The sequence below is a fragment of the Phoxinus phoxinus genome, assembly GCF_949152265.1.
Source record: "Phoxinus phoxinus genome assembly, chromosome: 2".
NCBI classification, from domain to species: Eukaryota; Metazoa; Chordata; class Actinopteri; order Cypriniformes; family Leuciscidae; genus Phoxinus; species Phoxinus phoxinus.
This window is the reverse complement of record NC_136877.1, coordinates 25,888,379-25,912,104: the sequence shown is the minus strand read 5'-3', so window position 1 is coordinate 25,912,104 and position 23,726 is coordinate 25,888,379.

The following is a 23,726-nucleotide window of genomic DNA, read 5'->3' as shown; positions in this document are numbered from 1 at the left end:
CTGTGTATAGACGCATAAAGGTATCCAAATGTAACAGCTATTTATAAGACCTAAAAAATTTTTTTATGATGGCTTCTTTTTGTGTTAGCATCCAAAAATGCATATTTGCTGCACACACACACACACACACACACACACACACACACACACACACACACACACACACACACACACACACACACACACACACACACACACACACACACACACAGAGAGAGAGAACAACACGCTGTGTAATTTACATTCTGACGTTTCTATAATAAAGCACAGAAAAAAAAGTGCACTGTGGTCATTGTGTCATTGAATATGTTGGCACTAGTTAACATACTGAATAAAGTAAAATGTAAGACATTAATATGAGGCAGTAGGGTTTTTTTTTTTTAAGAAAGAGAAATGTTGTATGACAAATGTATTTAAATGCTTAATTAATAAATGAAAAAGGGCCATGGGCTGTTACTCTAATCATGCGCAATAATATCAAGGTAGTAAAACAAGTTACAGTATACCACGCTAGAGGAATAACTAGTGTTAATAAACTTGAACAATGAGGATGAGCACCAGAGACACACCCTTCAGGGATGTGGCTCAAAATGCCACACGTGTAATGTGCATGCTAGAGAACACACTGCAAAATGTGTGAACCAATAATCAAGTGCAAACCATAGAATGCATTTTCTGGAAAGATACATGTAAAAAATCAACCACAGTAAAAAAACAAAACAAAACCATTAAACAGCATTAAACTGATAAATATTTCAGCACCACAACAGCCAGGCATTGCCCCACAGGAATCACAAGACGTCCAATCAGAGTTGAAGAACAATCCAGCCGTAGTCTGAAATGTCACAACAATGACAAAACCTCCACTATTAAGATTATTATTTTTATTTTTTTCCTTTATACATTTTTATACATATATTACACACTCTCTCTCACACACACCCTCACACACACACACACACACACACACACACACACACACACACACACACACACACACACACACACACACACACACACACACACACACACACACACACACACACACACACACACACATACATGATAAAAAGCAATATCAAAATATGAATTGTAACAATTTAAAAACAGATATCTAAAAAAATATATAAATATAAAAAAAAAAACCATTTTATAAAATATCATTACCCATTCTAAGAAGGGACAACAACAAAAAAAAATGACTGCAAACTGTAAATCAATATTATTTATGACATTTTATTTTACTGTTAGTGTCCATTTAAGTATAATTTGCATATATATTTGACCTGTGCCATCTGGGTTGGCCGTTTATATGTGGAATACAAATGGTCATGACAGTAAACACATAACAATTAGGAGTAGAAAGAATAAGAAGAGACTCCATTTAGCAAGGTGTGTGATAAAGGGATAAAGAGCCCAGCATTTAGAAAGTCATTATCCTCAAATCGGCGAGGCAGTAATGGTGCTGTCAGAAAGAGGAGGCATGATGTACATGCTGAGAGAAGCTAGACACCAGTGTTCCTCTCCGCTCTGATAAAGTCTGCTGTGAGTTCCTTCAACAAGGCTGTCCTATGAAAACGGCCATGTACAAATGCTATTCAAAATATTTCCACCTGGAGAACTTTTGTATGCTTATGCTAACTTGCTCACCAAGGCTGCATTTATTTGATTAAAAAAATACATCTTCTGAGATATTATTACAATTTAAAATAACTGTTTTCGATTTTAATATATTTTAAAATGTAATTTATTCCTGTGATGGATGCAAACGTGTGTGTGTGTGTGTGTGTGTGTGTGTGTGTGTGCTTGCATGCGTGCGTGCGTGCGTGCGTGCGTGTGTGTGTGTCTTTTCATGTGTCCAGTCTAATGGGTACAGCACACAGATTATTGCACTCCATCAGTTAATAATAAGGTAAAACTTTATTTTGATAGTCCACTTTAGACATTCTACTAACTATAACTTTGCAGCTACATGCCAACTTACTGTCATTAGATTATTAGTAGACTGTCTGCTTAATATATGCTAACACTTTAGCTTGTCCCCAGACAGACATTATACTGACTTGGCAACTACAAGTCAACTTGTTCTCCTAACCTGAACCCTAACACCTAACCCTAACCCTAACCTAACAGTCTACTGACAGTCTAGTCTACTAATACTCTAATGAGAGTTACCGGTAGTTGACATGTAGTTGAAAAGTTACTTATAGTTAATGTCTAAAGTGGACTATCGAAATAAAGTGGAACCAATAATAATAATAATAATAATAACTATATTTTATATAGCACCTTTAAAATTAACTTTCCCAAACGTTATTACGTTATAATAATATCAACAGCAACCGCAAATTAAATTGAAACATCCATAAAACATACATGAAAGCTGTATATATATACAGTATATTAGAGAGAGAGAGAGAGAGAGAGAGAGAGAGAGAGAGAGAGAGAGAGAGAGAGAGAGAGATTTCAACAGCATCAGAAATCAAACAGAAAAGATATAAACCCAGCATAATGCCAGTTGTGTTAAATTTGGGTGTGTTAAAAAAATGGCATTAAGCATATTCAAATTAATCTAATTGATTAAATGCAATTAAATCAACCTATTAATTAAATATTCGTGTTTAATTATATATTAATTTATTCAAACCTGTGAATTCAATATTATATAAACCTAAAACCATTTTTAAACATTTGTACACCTTTAAATTTGTTTATGCATAAAATGCTTAGATTTTAGACATACAAAATGCACACAACACCATCTTGCCATCAAGCCACACTTTTCAAACACCAACCTATGATTACTGATTAGATCACATTGCATTTTGAACATTTCTCTTTGAAGACATGAGTGAAACTAAACTATCAGGCCTAACTGTGTGTGTTAACCTTCTATAGTTCGACAGTTTTGTTCTGTGACCTCAATCTGTCAGTGCGTGATAATGTACTGTACATTGGACTAATCTAGTGCTATGCCAGTCCACAAATAAAGAAATATTGCATTCGACACACACAAACCAGAAATGGAAAAGTTTTAAATTCAAGAAATTCACTCAATTCCCTCAGTCCAAAACCTGACTTGTGCACTGCTGAGACTTGATAACGCAAACTGCTTTTAGTTTTTAGCTATGGGCAAATCAAGGTTACTGAAGGCCAATGTGGGAGGTGAAAAAAAAATACATATTTGTCTCTCAAAATAATCTCAGTCCTCTTAAAAGCAAAAACCTTTTCTGAAACAGCATTACTAACATCTTCGAATCCCATATAGAGTCAGTCAGGGAGTACATATTCGAGCATGCTGTCAATCACAATCTGTTTCCAAGGTCTGTCATTCTTTACGACATCATCAGAGTACAGCACCAGTCTCTTTTGTTACAAGGTAATTTCCCTTCTGAAATTGCTGTCATCACAAACTGAAGCTTCGTATACATCAGGATGTAAATGCCAGTCAGTTTGGTGACAGTCTGTCTCAGTAGGATGGTATGAGGCCATAACTACAGTAATACTTACGGTAAGTTTTCTGTTGGAGAAGAGATCACTCTGGACAAGCCATATGGTGGAGTGTCTCCCTATACATAAATGCTACATCTACATAGTTGTTCTTATATCTCTGTACCAGACAAAAATACATTCAGCGGAAATCAGAATACAAAAAGGCTATATATTATATGACTATGATATTATGTAAATCACAGGAATTCACTAAAGTAAACAGGATTATTAGCATATACGAGAGAAAGCAGTTATAGCTTCTTACCAGTCATCAAAAAAACCGCCTCTCTAACCAGTCCATGTCTGCACTATTTTCCTCTCTCCCCATTTCCCTCGATTTCCCTCATCTACCTCCAGGTCTGACTCACACCTTAATTAGATTAAGACATATAGCACTTTTCCGACAATTCTCCCAAGACCTAAATGGAACATAAATGATTGAATCCCTATTATCTAAAGCAATTATGAATTGATACCTGGGGGAAGAGACTTCTGACATAAAACATTCAATATTCTCTTCTCCCCTGTGATCTCCTTTTTAAAATGTTTACATTCAATCATACTGCTCTGTTTCTGCCATCATTAAATTTGTAGCATTCTTGTCAAGGGAATGTTTACACAAAGAGGGTAACATGACATGTTAACACTGACAATGCAAGGACGGATGGAGTTGACTGGCACCTTTTCTTTGTTGAATATAGCTGGTGGAACGAATAAGGGTTAAATGAAAGCTTTAAAAACAGATGCTGTGTCATGGATGTCCAAATCTATGTTGTTGTGCATTTCTGTTATGTTTGGTTGTCAGGTTGGCACACAGTTAAAGTGTAGTTTTAAGAGGGAAGAAAAAGTACTGATGATATATGTTTTAATTCTACACAAAACTCACACCACTTAACATATTTATGTGACATGAATTTCAATATATTAATATTAAACTAATATATGATGTATTATTAATTTAATACCAATTTTACCAATCTGGTTTCAACTTTTTTTTTATATTACTTGAATCATTAATCAGTCCATCTCTCTCATAATATTAACTTATTTCAGAATGATGATTTATTTGTTTCATGTGTCAAAACCAAACCACCCCTCCCCCAACCATTAAAAAAGTGACTGTTTATTTCAGGCTTCCAAAAATCTTGACAAAACTCAATAGTTGAATCACAATTCAACAAAACGTAAACTATCCATAATGCCTGATAAAGATGTTCTAACTGTCTGTGTGCTCAAACTTAATGGAAGGAACCTTTAGGAAGAGGACATCAGGAGAACCTGGCAGATGGAGAATCAAGCCTTTCAATAATGGGGTCATCAAGCAGAACTCTAGAGTAGACCTGTCATGTCGCATACATTTAATAACAAATGGCAGGTGGGGTTGTGGTCAAGTCTGAGTGACCCAGAACAGCCCTCCCTTTGAACAGCACCTTTGAACTCAGGACAATATTGCCAGGCATAGCAGTATGTTGTGTTTCAAGGGAATGTAGTTACCAGTCACAAACAGAAGCAGACGAGCGGTCTTGGCTCTCCCTCTCTGGGGCTGGAGATTGGACAGGTTGGAGGAAGGAAACAGATTTTTGATCCAGATGTCTCTGTGACCTTTTTTGGCCACCTCCCCACCCAATATTACTGTGGGCCTTATTTGCCCCAACTGCTTATCAATCTCCAGAATTGTATGCTGCTTATTATACTGCTTTTTGACATAACGCTGGCCATTGTCCAGTTCACATTTCATGCACAAGCAGTTGTTGACCCAGTTATATTGTTTGCCACCCTTGTCTTTCATGTATTCACTGCCGATGTGAATGTTACTTAGGCTCACCCCACTGAGAGCATATTCTTAATATTCTCAATGCCAATTGAAATCCATGGATTAGTCTGACACATCTCCTATAATCCACCAAACATCCTGTTTTCATAAAAATAAAAATAAAAAAAACATATTGACATAAGATCCTTTGCCTCAGACAAAATGAAAAGATGTACTGACCCTGCATGATCAAATACAACACAAAGTTGTGTATGTAAATCATATCATGTAATGAAAGGTCTAGCTTTGTGTTTAAGACTGTTGTGTTTTAGGCTTTTGAGGATAAGAGCGGTCATAATGCAAAAATAAAATGTCACTGCAGTTTTACATATCTTTTTTTTATATAACATTAATAATCATTTTCTAACCCAGTCGACCATTGAGGCTGAACACTATTGAAAGAAAAAAACAAACATCAAATGATTCTACTAAAACATGATTTTGAATGGATCAAAATAGTCCTTGTTTGTTCGACTGAAGCATTTGAGGACGTCATATTTGGCATGTTAATGTTTCCTGAAAACAGATTCATGCCCTTTCAGCCAACAGTTATGCTGTGAAATACTGTAGCCATGTGTCAGAAACAGCTCTAGTGGTTTAGTTGCAGATGTTTTTATTGTATTTGGATTAATTCCATGTAAGCGGATATTCTCTCCATGTTAATCATCTGAGATTCTTGAAGAGCATAGACTTAGAATGTGTTTGCATATGAACATATGTTCCATGTCAACAAAAATATTATTACTCTCTGCACAATGTAAAAGAAGACATATACTACCTAGATAAAGCTACAAAAAAATCTAATAAATAAATTAAACTTTTATATTTTGGTTTCATTTAATAATAAATTATACAAATAACTAGACGTACATTTTCTGAAGAAAATGTGAGTGGTGCTTGCTGTGGCAAAATTCGACAAGACATATGCTACAGTGTTCTGAGCGATTGTAAGAGAGCCTACTACTATGTCTGTAAAGTGTTCTGGAGCTGATGTATGGCTTATTTGTGTATTTGTACATGGCCAGAGAACTATAAATGGTTGCTAGGGTGTAGCTATACAGTTTATAGGGTGATATAAAGCCTATAAAGTAGATAGGCTGCAAGGTTCCTCATGAACACTAGGAAAAGGGAGCATATTGTCCCAGAGCTGCACTGGCTTCGGGTTATATATCGGATTCATTATAAGGTGTTACTCTACGTTTATAAAGCTGTCCATGGCCTGACCCCAGAATATATTACTAATTTAATTCATGTGAATTCATGTAGACCTCAAAAATCACTTAATTGGTTACTCGCAATTCCTAAAACTCACTTGAAAACGAATTGGGATTAGGCTTTTTATGTTGCCTGCCCAAGACTGTGGAACACCCTTCCACTTTACATTAGATCTGCAGCCTCAATTGATATTTTTAAATCTCAATTGAAGACACATTTGTTTTAATTCTTGACATTTTGGCAGTTGTATTTTGTTTTATTATGAGCATGTTATGTCTTTTCCTCGCTGCTTTTTATTTTTGTTTGTTTGTTTTTTGTTACTATTGACTGTTTTTTTGTGTACTGATTTATTATTATTTGCTATTATTATCTGTAGACTGATTTTAACTGTATATCCCTTTGGTCAACTTTGTAGTGGAAAGGGCTCTATATATAAACTAGACTTAAGACTTACCAGTGTGCCCCACATCCAGACGAAGCCAGAGCTTTCCCTATCTGATCTTTTTTTTTTCTTATTCTAAAAAAAAATCTGTAAACACGGCGTTGTCTCATTAAATATCTGCATACACACGATACCACCTAAAAAGATTCAAAACGATGTAGTATTCATGCCAGACTAGTATGTGGCACTGTAATTCGGCCACAGAGATACACTAAAAACGCAGAAGAGTCAGAGCATGCGTATAAACCTTGAGCGCTGTATACAATAATAATAGGCTCACTAGATTCAATGTCTGTCCCTGTTTCATTCTGTTCACTTCAATTACACTCATTAGTTCCCTCGTTTAGTATAAGTACTTTGTCCTGTATCATCTATGTTATGCAGTTGTGTTTTCCCGTTCATTTTCAGACTGTTCATTTAGAATTCTCCTCCTTCATTTTTAGCAGCCACCAGGTCACAGGCCGGGGGTGGGGAAGAGCCACCACCCGTACCAACTACCACTCTGAGGAGCTACACCACGGAACACCACGAGGCCAGACACAAAGTGAGGTAAGTAATTGGTCTTTATTAAATCTTAAAAACGTATCTAAAAGGGCATTTGCCTAGAGGCTAAAACTTGTTCCGCTCTTCTTCCAGTCAATCGGGGGACTCCACTGCTCGACGCCCACGGGCCCTCGGACGGGTAACTTCCTCTGTCTTCTCGTTACAGCAGTGGGGCTCCAAGACTCAGAGTGAGAGGGACCTCCAGGTGTGTGGCTCAGAGCCACATAAGTAACAGGCTTCTTTTGTTTCATTGGGATAACAGTGGAGCTCGAGACGACAACGAGAGTCCCCAGGAGGATAACTCCAGGCGGCGTGAGGACTGACGTTTCTCCACTCTTCCTAGACGGCACGGGAGTGCAGGGGCTCTGGCAAAGGTAAGTGGCTCAGAGCAGCATGAATAACAGGCTTCCTTTGTCTCCCTAGGGTAGCGATGGAGCTCGGAACGACTACCAGGATCTCCAAGGGGATGACTCCAGGCGGCGTGAGGACTGGCGCTTCTCTACTCTTCCCAGACGACACTGGAACTCAGGGGGCTCAGGCAAAAGGTACCTTCAGGTAATTGGCTCAGAGCAGCATAATTAACGGGCTTCCTTTGTCTTCCTAGGGTAGCAATGGAGCTCGGAACGACTACCAGGATCTCCAAGAGGATGACTTCAGGCGGCGTGAGGACTGGCGTTTCCCTATTCTTCCCAGACGACACTGGAACTCAGGGGGCTCAGGCAAAAGGTACCTTCAGGTAAGTGGCTCAGAGCAGCATAAGTAACGGGCTTACTTTGTCTCTTTCGGGTAGTGATGGAGCTCAAGACGATTACGAGGATCTCCAGGAGGACCACTCCAAGCGGCGTGAGGACTGACGTTGCTCTACTCTTCCCAGACGGCACTAGAACTCAGGGGCTCAGGCAAGGGGACCTTCAGGTAAGAGACTCAGAGCAGCATGAATAACAGGCTTCCTTTGTCTTCCTAGGGTAGCGATGGAGCTCAAGACGACTAGGAGAATCTCCAGGAGGGTAGCTCCCGGCGGCGTGGGTGACTGGCTTTCTATGTTCCTGTAACACAGCAGTAGAACTGACGTACCCGAGATGGAGGGTCTTTGGAACCACCAGGGAGCTCAGAAGTAGCGACCTTCAGGTCAGCGAATTCAAGGCGGCGTGAGTGACTGGCTTCCTCTGTTCCTGTAACACAGCAGTAGAGCTGACGTACCCGAGCTGGAGGGTCTTTGAAACCACCCGGGCGCTCAGGAAGTAGCGGTCTTCGAGGTCGGTGGACTCGAGGCGGCGTGAGGGACTGGCTTTCTATGTTCCTGTAGCACAGCAGTAGAACTGACGTACCCGAGATGGAGGGTCTTTGGAACCACCAGGGAGCTCAGGAAGTAGCAGTCTTCGAGGTCGGTGGACTCGAGGCGGCGTGAGGGACTGGCTTTCTATGTTCCTGTAACACAGCAGTAGAACTGACGTACCCGAGATGGAGGGTCTTTGGAACCACCAGGGAGGTGGGGGATTGGGGAGGTTGGGGTGAAGATAAGGCGACTGCTGAGGGGGTTATTCCAGAAAACAACCGTGCCTTCCCATCGCCAGACTCAACCTCGCCCAAGAGAGAAACAGTCACAGATACAGATCTTCCCTTATGTCACAAAGCCTCCATAAATTCACTCACGATGTGTATACAACAAGCTGGGATTGGGTACTTAACTCTTCATAAAGGACGATTTTCACACTGTCTCCATCAACTCTCTCACGATGTTTGTACAACAAGCCGAATTTGGGTACTTAACTCTTCATAAGGGATAATCTTCACCCTCGCCCGTCCGCTCGCTCTCGTCCAGTGCTTCACGCTCCGTACTTCCCCATTTGCTGAACACCCTCTCCTTCCTTCAACCGCTCCTTTTATATCCTCTAAAAATGTTCGCGCTCTTGTTTGCCCCCGTAATCCACGCTAATTTCGTTCAGCTGTGACTAATTTTCTCTTGCGGTCGGCCATGACGGTAAACCGGAACCGGCCTGGTGTTACCCCGGAAGTGCTCCCCCGGGGGAACTCTGCGCCGAATTTTTGGTTCCGGCTTGGTCACCCGGTGACAGAAGACAGGACCTAATACAGTGATACTTTTGTGCCGTTTTCCTTTTTTGTCTCTCTTTCTCTCTTCCGTCACAATAGATCTCCCAATCTTCAAATCCGTTTGAATTGCCGTGAGATCGGGTTGGATCTCCCACTTGTCCAGATTTTGTACCTGAAGCGGATTTTTTGGAGTTAGCATGCAAATGGGGACCACTCACTCTGCGTGTTTTACATCTCGAAACTTAGCGAGTGGCTCTATAAAAACTATGCCTCATGTGTGGAGTGGGTTACCATCGGTCCAGCGGAGGATACCAGTCCCACTCCAGACACATAAACCAGTCGGCTTTCACCCCACCAGATGGAACATCAGCCAGATCCCCCGTCTCTGCCTCCAGCCACAGAGCCCCAGACTCCACCTCTGTCCTCTGATCCATAAGCTCAGCCTTGGCTCAATGCTCCCTCAGCTCCACCGTCGCTCATCATCCCACCAGCTCCACCAGGCTCCCTCGTCCACGCATCACGGCCTTGGTCAGACTTCACCCTGGTTCCACCATGGGATTCCTGGCTACCAGTTGCACCTATGCCCTCCATACCTTCAGCTCCACCGGGCTCTGCCTTCCCTCCAGTTCCAGCGTTGTCCTCGGTCACACTGGCTCCACAGCAGTCTTCTGGATCCCCGCCTCAATCTCAATCCCATGAGCCGTCAGTTTCGCCTTTGCCCCCCTTACCTGGCTACCTGCAGTGTCACCCTGGCACTGTGTCCCCTCGGCTCCGTCGCATTAGATCACATCCCTGGTTCCATCACCCAAGCCTGGTTTCCATTTCTGTGCCTGCTTCATTCTGCTCACCAGTTGTCTGTTAATTAACTAATCATTTCCCCCGTTTAGTTCTGGTAAAAGTAAGTACTCCATGTTTTGTTCAGCTATGTTATGTGGTTCTGTTTTCCCATTCTCAAGCCTGGTTTTAATATAGAGACTGTTCATTTTGAATTCTCCTTCATTGTGTGCTGTATTATACCAGTATTGCTTGTACATCAGGGGCCGTATTCACAAAGAATTTTATCTTACCACTAGGAGTACTCCTAAATCGCACTAAAAGATTTTAGCTAGGAGTGTTCTCTTAAAAGTTATTCACAACGCCTTTCAGACCTACTCTTAGTAAGGAAAAATGACAACTCCTAAACTAAGAGTGAGTCTTCGTTGCTATGGATGACGTCAATTCTCATGCACGAGCTTCCTCGCAATGATCACGGTGATTGGTTGTTAGATGACAGGGCCATCATGCGGAACATAACACAGACGCACCAAATCATGGAATTACGACATCTAAATATGTCTGTGTCCTACACAAAATAATAATAATAATGTCATTGAAATGCAAATAAAATGACATGTTTGTGCAGGCCCCAGTGAAGTGTAATTCTAAAAAGGCAGAGAGAGAGAGAGAGAGAGAGAGAAAAGTGTGAATTAAATTAAATTAAATCAAGGTAGCCTAATACCCTAATGAAAACCGCTACTTGCCTAATAATGAAAAATGACACTTGCATTAACACTTGCTTGGTTAATTGACAAGGAAAAGACTTAAAGCAAGGAAATGTTGCTCCTATTGAATTAATGTAATAGTTGAATGACGGTGGATTATGAACTCGCCAAAACAGAAAAGAAAGCCCAACTGGACGCAGGATCAGTTACTGCTGCTGGCCCAGTTGGTGCTGAAAAAAAAAAAAAAACCATAATAAAAGGGAAATTCGGCACTGGGATACAACATCGAGAATTGTGAAGTTTGCATCGAACACAATCTGGGTATTGATGGAGTGTGTTTTCTTTCTATTCACAAACACGTCCTCATCTTGACGTGGTGCAATTATTTTAATATGTGTCGATCCGTCTATAGCAAAGACCACTCCGGGCACACCGGCAATATCCATAATATCCATGGCTTTGTTTCTTTGGAGTTGGGTTGGCGAATGTCCGGAAAACTTATGAACTGTCGAATAATATGGGGTCTACAGAGTGCAATGATGGTTTGGTGGATGGATCTGCTTACCGATGGCTGGGATATCGCTAGATCGTCGGCATTACACAATTGCATTTTCCCCGTTGCCAGGTAGCGAAGTGTTATCAAACATTTAAATTCGGCACTGATTGGGTTGTTGCGATTAGTTGGCACTGTTATTGCATCCCTCACAAGATCCACAACAATCAGTATTCCCTCACGGTTAAGGCGGTGTCTTTGTAATAACTCTGTGTCATTGAGTGTCTCCAACACACTGTGTCGCGCGGCTATTTTAAGATCCTTTGTGAATAGGTCTTAGTGAGTTAGGAGTCCTCTCGACTTCTTTTAAGCTGTCCCAGACTTAGGTGCTACTTTTAGGGCTAAAATGCTTCGTGAATTACTCTTAGTGAAAAAAATTAGGAGTCCTAAAGTTAGGAGTGACATGCCCATTATTTTTAGGAGTTGCTCCTAAATTTGCCTGTTAGGAGCTACTTTTAGCCTTAAAATTCTTTGTGAATACGGCCCCAGAGCAGTGCCGGCGCACTACAGAGGGCGCGTCTAAATTAACGAAAGGGGGACGAAAATGTGACACAAATATACCCATCAAGAAAAAACATATTTGTTTATCATTCCATTCTACAATTAGACTATTAAACTAAAAGCTACTGAGCAAATAAAATGGCAGAGCATTGAATAATTTCGTGAGCTTAGAATTATAAGGTTCTATCTCCGTTTAGGGTAGTTCTGAGATATTGAGCATCAAAGTTTTTACATTCCATCTGGCAAAACTGAGATGGAACATTTTTATTCTATTAATAACTACTAACAAAACATAAAAAAAAAAAAAAATGATTTTACTACATAAAACAAAAAGGAAAATTGCCCAGGCCAAAATATTCAAACATTAATTGATATGATGAAATAAACACGTTTAGACAATACAAATACATCTCAGATACACAATTTCAGTGGTTTTACTATGAATACAGGAACGTTACCATGATACCACCACCACCAAAAGTAGGCCTATTTAATTGTGTCTGCTTCACTATAAAAGACATGCTCACTGTGACCGCTTCACTAACATAACACACATTCTTTGCAATGCATATAACAGATGCATATTTTACGGTAACTTAGAGCATCATGGAATGCAACCGGTGATAAACAATAACAATAGAGTGAAATGATCAACTAACTATGGCCAGTTATCTTGCTCTAAACATGAAAAACGTACGTCATCATACCTTTAGCATACTCAGTAGAGCTGCATTCTTCATGGCCGTGGGACGTTTGTAGGTTATATGCCAAATTGTATGTTGCAAAATAGACTGTCCTTATCCAAAATATTGCAATAGTAGCCTAATATTACTGGTAGAAAAATCCTATTCACTTGCATATGCATTAAGTAGTCTATTCTATTTCATCATTAAAATCCATTTTCACATTCTGCGCTAAATGTCTTGCAAAATCTACTGTTAATGTGCTTTGGTTTGGTGACTGCCTCCCTAATGTCAGCCTTTGTCTACCAACTCAAAGGCTCTGTTATGAACAATGCATGTCCTCTGACCTTGAAGTGGCCTTTATGACAGGCCTGAAAGAGGCACTTTAGGATTCTATGGGTGCTGAGAGGAATGCAAGACAGAGCGCTTCTCATTTTTGATCCTGAACGAGGATGACATTTCTGACAGCAGATGGAAGCTTTACAAATTTATTTAATCCTGCAAAGGAAACATTCACTTTCAAAGGGGGCAACACCTTGGTGATTTCTAAATATTGAATTCAAACTATATGGTCATATTCAAGTGGATGACATTCAAATGTCCCCATTAAAGGCACAGTATGTAAATGTTTTAAATCATGTTCATTGATGAGTTAATGTATTAAAGTATTATTAACCCTTTAGGCGCCAGAGGTTTTTTCCTAAAACTTTTGATTTGTACATAATTTCAAAAGGCTATATCTTAAAAGTGATAAAAGATAGAGACTTTCTGTAAATTAGAGAAATATTAAGGATGACCCAAAGTTTATGTAGGGATTACATTTTCCCATCTAATTTGCATATTATGACGTCATATGGTGGCGGTCATCTTGGATTATAGTATTTTCATGAAAATTCACAAATTTAAATGATAAAATGCAGCACTTCTTTCCCCCCAAAATGTCCCTCACCTTCTGTATGCTATATTGCACAATACTGAATGCTCAGGTAAATAGTAAGTAGTAAACAAACTGTGTAAATCATTACTAATAAATGGTAGAAACAAACCGAATGCATGTAGTGGATTTTCCATTTACTACATACAGTAGGCACTCTGATTATATATATATATATTACATATATATATTATTCATATGACACACAAACACAAGTAGACAAGACCTGCTTAGTTGCCCCGTGTCCACACCACCTCTGCTCCTGCAACGAGCAGCGCGGGCGCGGCCAGATCTCTCTCTCGCGCGCGCCGAGTGCGCACAGCTCGGACTACTGTCATTGTCATTGCGACTCCCCACCCTGCCTCCACGTTGCCCCATAACTGTCCTATGAATACTTTGACCTCGTCTAACATACCCAGTAGCTTTAGACAAAGTCTCCACCACAATAATGTCGCCGCGATTGCGGAGAGGCACACGGTCAGAAGACAAACTAACCTACATGGCTAGCGCGGTAAAAAATCTCCCGCCTCGTTCCCCACAACAATAACACACCTGCTAACTTCGCGATGAACACTCCGACCCCGGGAAACATTGTTCCCACCACTGACATCGGGCAAAGGACCATCTACATTGGGCAAAGGATTCACTGTTTGTGCTTGGTGTAACGTACGGGCTATACTTTCACTTTCATAATCACCGTCAACTTCTGAAGGCAGATATTTCCCTTCAGAACCAGGGTCTGCGAATAGATGACCCAACACTTCATTGTGGGTAAGCTTTATTGTTGCAATTAGATAATAATAATAATAATTATAATCTAATGCAAATACTCGCTGACGTTGACAATATTGCTTTGATAAAATGGCTCACTCGCACACTAGCTCCGCTTTTGTTCGCGCTGATTCAATGCGCTCTAGCTCGAAGATTTTGTATAAAAGCATGACGTTTTTTTGAGTCTGGGATGAAGTATAACATGTCTGCCAACTAGTGGATGGGAGGTTGAAGGAAATTTGACACCCTATTTGACAAAATCGGCCGTTTTATTCAGTGCCGCATCTTGTCGAGTAAACTCGACCGTGGCGCCTAGAGGGTTAACGTCACTGTGGTTTGAAGCAGCTAGGGCAGAGAGCTCTGGGTGCGAATGCTACTGAGAGATACCTGACCACAGGTCTCGAGACTAGGGTTGCCACCCGTCCCTTAAAATACGGAATCGTCCCGTATTTACAAGTAAGATGATGCGTCCCGTATCAAATCAATAAGGGACGCGATTTGTCCCGTATTTTACATTAGGCCCACATATAGTTGAATAAAAACATAAGGATTTTGCAGTATGGATAATACTAATAGTAAATATAAAAAAAATCAATTTCGTAGTAGAGAAGCTCATTGCGTGATTGCATTTTAGCGTCTTTGAGTCTCGTGAACATGCGCTGTAAACCTGCACATTTTTAACCCCTCGTGCGCTGTTCGGGTCTTTGACCCCAAATGACGTTTGCTGAAATAAATAAAACATTATATTTGTCCAAATGATGTGAGACTTTGCACGGTTGACAACACTTTCTACATCTACAAAAAAAATTAAATAAATGTGAATAATATCTGTTTTTTATGTTAGTGTGGGGGGAAAAACAAAATGTCATTTTGAAACATAATAGTTTTTTTTTTTTTTAGGATTTATAGTTTTAGGAGGATTTATTATATATTTTTTTACTTTAGGCTATATAAATAAATATTTTTTCAAAGAAAAAAAAAAAAAAAAAAGTAAAATTCACTTTATAAAAGACCCACATTTCTAACGTTCATGGATATAGATAATTTGACATGGTTTAGTGTAAGATTTTTGCACATCTTTTGGAAAATGCTGTTTTAAAAGTAAATAAATGATCACTTTAGTAGATGGCTGCAGAGCTACACCATTTATGATTTGACTACATATTTTCAATAGCTTTTAGTTGGATTCATATCTACATATTATGAAATCACAATTATAACAATAAAAATGACTTTGTCAAAGTTGAGCATTGGGGGGGGGGGGGGGGGTGAATGGGTGTCCCTTATTTTGCCACACTGAAGGTGGCAACCCTACTCGAGACCATCAGAGCTTTTATTATGCTTATACTGCAGTTAGCCACTTCCGCTCTTTTCGTTTTATGCAGGGTAACACAACGCTGTTTTACATGGTTAAAACAATCATACTAAATACATTTGAGTGTGTTGAAAGTTGTTATAACGTTACTCTGTACATTCGATCGGTGGCTAGTTTGGGACACTTGTTGAACTTTGCAGTAATCTAGATATTAACAAAAGCTGGATGACTTGTGTTTACATGCAGTTCATTTTAAAATATATTGTATGATGGAGAAAGCTCTCGCTGAAAATGCTATATTAGCCACTTGGCAAAATATTGTTGTCTCTGAGGCATTATAAAAACATGGTACTCGTGGTAAATAAAAGTCAGAAAGACTAACCGTGTTGAGCTATATAACAATGATTAGTTTTATGTTGATAAATGTATCCAAAGAGTTGCTCACCTGTCTAATAAAACACATAATATATTAAAGTGTCTTTGGTGTTTAAATGGTTTCTATGATAGTAAAACTGGAAATTGAGGGTAACGCAGATATGATGTCATTGACAGGCGACACCATGACATTACTGGCTAACATTGCTGATTTCTCTGGATTTAAACATAGTTGGAAACATTTGGGATAATGTAAGTACAAAAGTCAACAAATATAAAACATTGTTCTAGTGGGTTTTGGATATTTAAGGATGCTTTCACACTGGCAGTTTAGTTCGGAACTGGGCATGGTTCGCATGAAAAATAGCTAATGTGAATGCTTTCATGCAGACCCGGGTGCGCACTGGGGTACCGAACCCGAGACCTGGAGGAGGTGGTCTGAGTTCGGTTGCTCCCGAACCGTGCCGCGGTTCACGTGAATGTGAAAGCAACACGGACCCGGGTGCGCGCTTGTTCAGGAAGTAAAGTGACCTGCGCATGCGTTTTAGCTGATTATTATGTATTATTTAGTTAAATAAAATGCATGTAAGGGATAATAGTGTTCATGATTCACCTTGGTTATGACGAGCGAGAGTGAGCCTGCAGTGTATTTGCGCATTGAGCGTGGAATCAGGGCAACACATTTGGAAATCCAAAAGAGTCTGTTTGCAAGCAGCAGAATTTATGTAATTTTTTCTTTTTTATTCAAAATATTCACACATTTATTTCATATATGAAACATTGATATTCCGATTGTCAAATATGTGCATGTGTTTTGTTGTATAAACACCAGAGTTGGGTAGTAACAAAGTACATTTACTTCGTTACATTTACTTGAGTATTTATTTATTTACTTTTAAGAGTAGATTTAAATGTGGGTACTTTTACTTTAACTCGAGTACATTTCTAATGAAAAAACGGTACTTTTACTTCGTCACGTTGAGCGACGTTCCTCTCGTTACTTTATTTTAATGCAATAGTTGTTAAATGCGTAGTTTATTCCAAGCGCGCTGTGTCTTTTTTACAGTCAAGTGAAAGCAAATCTGCGAATGCATGATATTAATGCCAGCAATACATATATTTCTTGGTTGAACATCTTCGTAAGCTGTCTGTGAATGAATGATTCCACAGGACGATTTTCGATTTAATTTCATTCAGGTTATAGAACACCTATATAACGATTGTGTTAGTTGAGCTGTATGCTCGATGGGCGGCGCCATTTTAGTTTGTGTCACAGCTCAGAGAATCGGATCTGTTGAATTTACAACACGTCAATTCATCCACTTCTCCCGAAGTACATGAAAGTAAATGGCTGGTGAACTGGGAGAAGAATTGGGTAAAATGTAAAGCTATACTTACATAATGTGTATCTGATATGAATAAAACGTGTCGTCTTTTATAATATACAAGATTATTATTGCTGCTTCCATAGACATCAGTGTGTATTTTACAAACACAAATTCATTGTTTTTTTAGTACTTATGTGATTTTTAAATGTCTGAAACCTAAAATAAACATTATGTGGTTGAAAACACTGAATAGTTGTGATATATGTCAAGCCCTGAGCGCGTCCGTCTCTGGCTCAGCGCCAGCACAATGCGCCAAAGCACGTTTGAATTTAGCAGTTGATCACGTGATGCACTGACCGTTCTAATCACGCCGGTGTGATCGTACGCTCCAGGGACCAGCCAAAACTGATCACACCGGTATGATCGTGCGTGCGAAAGGGTTAATCTAAAAATCTTACATATTGTGCCTTTAACAAACTGAATATATAAGAACTTGACATAGTGATTGATTGCTGGCTTGGTTGGTTGGTTGTTTGCTTGCTTGGTTTATAAAACAACAGTTATATGTTTGTTTATTAAATCCTTATTGTCATTGTCACCATCCTTATGGACTTCTTAACATATTGTAACATTGTAATAAATATTGTATTCTCCAACACACAACATTATAGTGCCTTATGATACCTTAAATTAAACTCATATATGGTACATATTTTGTGTTGCTTCCACGCCATTTATGAACCCTCTCTCTCTCTCTGGCTATACTGGTATAATAAAGTGTTCTTTCTATGTGCACTTCAAAATCTTGCAGGTAGCGGTAGGTCATCTAGGTACTTTTAGGTCATTCAGACTCCTAAAGTAGATAGACAGATATTCAGATAGTATCGTAGCTTACTTTTTTGCTTGCATCCTTCTGATATGTAATACAATTTTCACTACCCAATCAGTTATTTTGCACTACAGTAAGAAAAATTAAATACTGCATGAACGTCCCCCTATTATCACACGTCAGCCTACCATGATCTGGCTATTTTCACCATTTACATACATATTAACAACACGGTCACATAGTTTTATAAAATTATGGCATACAGATGTTTCTATATTGTGCCATATGTTTGCATGGCTAGCTAAACTAATGCTTGTCCTTGGCCAGATATTGGATCCCAGTAGGGAACATGTCAGACTAACACCCAAGGAAGTAGTGCATTATGGAATAATTTACTTGGTTTATTGGTCATGGTTAGAATGACATCTGAAGGCTGCTCCAGTAATGCTAACCTATCTTTATATGAAATGTGTTCAAGAGACAGCACCACATAATATTGTAGGTTTGAATGCTAGTAAAAATGTCAGGTTGACAGTTAGTACTGCCTCGTAACAAACATAAGTCATGCCCCCCAGTTAACCGTAAGCCCATTTTAATCCAGAGATAGCAGGTTTCACAGATGTGAACCATCTTCGTTTGCCATCTAATTGTAGTGCCAATATGAAAAAAAAATATGGCTATCATTTTAATGCGAGTATAAAAATGCAAGTTGTTTAGCAACACAAAACCAATGAAACTGCCTCAGTGTTTGCCTCATTAAAAATACATGATTCCCTTACAAGGGAACTCGCGCTGTGTTGTGAGCACTGCGAGCTGCTTCCAATGCGGACACTCCGATCCCGCCTGGCGTTCTTTTGCAGGGACGCTCAGGGTCGGGTCCCGCTGCTGCCGAGGCACAGCGGAGGCTTCAGACTTGGGGTTCGCAAATAGATGTGTCAGCGATGTTAGAGACGGGCCCATCCTTATCTCTGCCTTCACCTGACAGATCCAGTGCCTTCTCTCAGGGTTTGGAAGCACGCACTGCGGTTACTTCCGCCCTGATTGAAGGACCGACACTGCAGCTATCCAGTTCAGAGGAACAGAATGTTGTTGGTGTTGAAGCAGGAGATACTGAGGATTCACCACCTCAGTCGTTGAGGAGCTAGTTGAGGTTGATTAAAGTATCGATTGGCCAGCTGATAAGCAGGACGTTCGTTCAAAAAGCAAGCTAGACAAACGCTTCCTGCCCTCTCGTTCACAATCTCAACGCCGGGGCCTTCCGTTTTTCCCGGATCTCCACACTGAGGTGTCGAGATCGTAGAATAAACCAGTTTCATATAGAGTTTATAGTCCACAAACATCACACTATTCCTCTATCTCTATCTATAAAGAGCACGGTTATGGGGAGATGCCAAAGGTGGACGAGAGACGAGAGGCTCGCAAGCTATCTCTCCCATGAATCAGCATCTTCCCTTAAGGCCCCGGTATTACCCATCAAGCCAGTTAGAACAACATTAGCTTTGGTGGGTAAGGCTTATTCATCTGCTAGTCACGCTGCAGTGTGTCTCCACACTATGTCACTGCTGCAGGCTTAACAGGCCAAGTGTTAGGAGATCTTGATGAGGGGGTATTGGCCCGAACGCTGTTTGCGAACTGCGTCGGGCCACATATTTGTCTCTCAGGGCCGCCAAGGAGACGCTAAAGCTATCGGCCGTTCTATAGCAGCCCTGGTGGCCACTGAGAGACATCTCTGGCTCAACCTGAATAATATAAAAGAAAAAGATAAAAACTTTTAATGGATGCACCTCTGTCACCGTCTGGCCACTGGCAACGCAGTGAATTTGGTTGTCGAGAGGTTTCAGGAGTCCCTGAAGAGGGAACGAGATGCAGCGTCACCTGCCATATCTCCTATGTGCCTGTAAGTGACTTGCTCAGACTTTAACCCTCTGGGTACCGCAAACGCGCCGGCTCGTTTTGCTCGTTTTTTTTTTTTACATAGCAGCAAAATAGATTTAAAATACTCCGGCATTTTTGGTCATACATACTTAAGAAATATGACAAAATAAGCTGTTAAATGTCTACTTTTTTATGTGTCCACTTACAATCAAAATAAAACATTGTGCTTTTGTAAAATAAAGAAAATAAACAGGGTGTGCTTCCTGCCTCTCTGTCTCCGTGAACGTACTCGGTTAATAATGTAACCTCGGTTCCCTTTCGTTGTCACTTCGAGTTACGTCGAATGACGACGAATGGGGTTCGCTTAGAAGCCTATCCTCTTCGAACAGTAATAAAACGAGCCAATGGCAAGCAAATGCCATGGGTCTGCTGAATTTGCATAGCGTAACTCCGCCCCACCATGTGGGTATAAAGGAAGTGAGCCGGCAACATGCAGATATGTTTTCGCTTTCGGAGCCAAGTTAATTCTTCACTCCACAAGCCATCCTGAGTTTCATCTCTACGTTCTCTTCGAGACGAGCTTCCCTCCAGGTGTTGGTGTGACAGTGAGTTCCAGCAAGTGCACATTCCCTGCGATCTGAGCAGTGATCTGCCAGTGTGTGTGTGTTCTCTCCCTGGTCGCTTCAGCATCTGCGGGGATTTTTCCTTCTCTCTATAAGAGCAGCGCGTGGCACGTCTTTTTAAAGATGCATCGCCCGTGCACTTCTGGTTGCGGTCGATTGTTGTCGGACTTAGATGGGCACAATCGCTGTTTTGCGTGTTTGGGCTTAGAGCACGCAAAAGCAGCGCTTGTGAATGACTCATGTTTCCATTGCGGAAACATGGCCATCGTGGCGCTACGGTCGAGACTCCATGATCTCGAAAGAGTGAGAGTCCCCTCATCCACACCCCGATCTACCCCCTCTAGTGATAGAGCTGGTACTTCGGCTGGTGGCCAGGGTGACCTGAGGGTAACGGTGTGGCACCAACAGCCGACGATTCTTCCTCAGGCCACACCCCCCTCTCAAGCGTTACAACCCGAGAGTCGACCGGATGATGCACCTGAGCAGTCCCGGCCACCAGTCGCGGATCGCCCTCGTGTGTCATTCGGCGCTCCTGAGGATGACTCCATGTCGATCGCTGCATCACAAGGTGGGCAAGAGTCATCGGGAGATGAAGACTCGGCTGTGCCGCCTCCGCGCTCGCGGCTGGACGATTGTTTTTTGGGTGCGGCCACGGATTCACGTTCGTGTCCAACCCCAATGCCTTTTTTCCCGGACGTGCATGAGGAGGTCACGAGGTCCTGGAAGGCACCCTTGTCTTCCCGCGATCGCTCAGCGACCTCCTCCGCCTTGCCTCCTCTCGATCAGGCGGCTGTCCACGGGTACACTGGGCTACCTATGGTGGAACGTTCTGTTGCGATGCAGCTGTGTCCGCAGAGTGCTTCCTCCCGTGGTGACCCTAAGCACCCCTCCAAGGCCTGTAGGTTTTCGTCTACTTTGGTGGCGAAGACCTATAGAGCTGCGGGGCAGGCAGCCTCCTCTTTGCATGCCATGGCCACTCTGCAGGTCTACCAGGCCCAGATGCTCAAGGACATGCACGAGGGGAGGACTGACCCAGGGCTCTTTGATGAGCTGCGTGCCACCACTGACCTCGCTCTCCGGGCGACGAAAGTCATGAGAGGCCTTGCATAGGCTGCTGCTTTTGCCGCAGAGCAACCAATAGGCGTGCAAGATGTTCCGCCTAAGGCTATATGCTGCTGCAAAGCGTTTTACATTATTACAAAATTAAGGATTTTTTGGCTTCAATATCTCAAAAAAGAATCTTTCCCGTAGCGTCTTTCGACGCAGTACGAGAGAACTCTCGTAAGATAACTTTTTTTCTAGTGCACGTCTGTAAACATAAACAAAACTCAGCGAATACTATGCACACAGGTATGAGCAATATATCTTTATAATCAGGGGTGCACATAACTGGTACGCAGGTACGCATGCGCGACAAAAATCAGGAATGCGTAATGTCACTTGTGTTACTACGCGCCTTTGCGTACTTTAAGGGTAACTGTCGCCAAAATGCAACCTAGGCAGTGTTAATATAATTTTTTCACAGACCAAAACTAAATAAAACCCCGTTTTAAATGACGACCACGTCAACGAATAAAAAGTAGACGGAAATTAGGGAGGGACGATTGGGGAAGAGATCCAGTCAGAATTGTTTTGCGTTTGTGGAAGATGCGCACATTTGAATTGTAATGTGCTGATCTACCCGGCGGCTCACAAGTTGGCATACGCTTGATGCATGTCTCAAATCGTTAAAAAATGTAAACGTCTGGGATAAAGAGAAGAGCAGATATGGATAGATCTGAATAAGAGTGACGACGAGAGCTTTATTCGTTTTTTTCCCTGTGCGAACACACACAGAGAGACACACACGCGCGCGCGCGCGACTAGAAGCGTGCAGTTCTGCAGACAGCGCGCTGCGCGCAAGGACTGAATTCAGCTCTCTTTCGCGTCTGAATGGACAAATACACACAACATTATGTCTAAATGTCAGTTTTGGAGAGTATTCACGTAAACACAGTCGGTTATGTCTTTACAGAATGTACAGTGCATCAGTGCAATTGGATCTGCACACTCGGTCTTAAAGTGACAGTGCGTAATAAACCTAATACCTTCTGTACACTTAATATTGATCAAACAACAAAATAAAAAGAGAAAATTCACTGCTCTTTAATATCTTTGATAAGGATTCATTATATTTAATTTATACAAATAAATATATCTGAATAAATAATTTTTTTCCAAATGTGTTTTTTATCATTTTAGGTGGGTTTTTTTTTTTTTCACGCTGATGTAAATTTAAGTGTTAAATTAGTTTGGTTTTAGTTAGTTATTTAATGCTATAAAAATGGGAATGTGACGTCATGATTGACAGCTGTGGCCACGCTACATATGGGGTGAGTATCAAACACCATCTCCTGGTACTCACCTGAGTAACTCACTGAAAAAGTTATGTGCACCCCTGTTTATAATCATTTAAGTGTGTACTTTTAAATGATCTAATTCAAAACTAAAACAAATATTCTCTGTTTACGTAATCTATATAAAAAGAGCGAGTTCTCATTTCAGCTCATTATAGCTCTTTGTCTTTTAATGTGACCACGCCCACGGAGAGCGCGCACTATTCAAACGCAAATGATCTGACTGAGGCAATACATTCAAACATGCAAACCGGCCACATCAGCTCGATAAAACACATCAAGTTTAATTAGATGAATGTGTGTCATCTTGCGAGGCTGTGAGGAATAATTCCTGGGAAACTTACCTCAGAAGTGCTGGTTTCACTTCGAGGAGCAATGGATCCAGTAGTTGAGGATTAGTAGTAAGTTTTTTATTCATTACATGTGAACACTTTTTAATAAAATAGCAAAAAATATATTTACAAGGTAGATGTAAAATAATCTTTATAGGTCAATATTAAGCCTT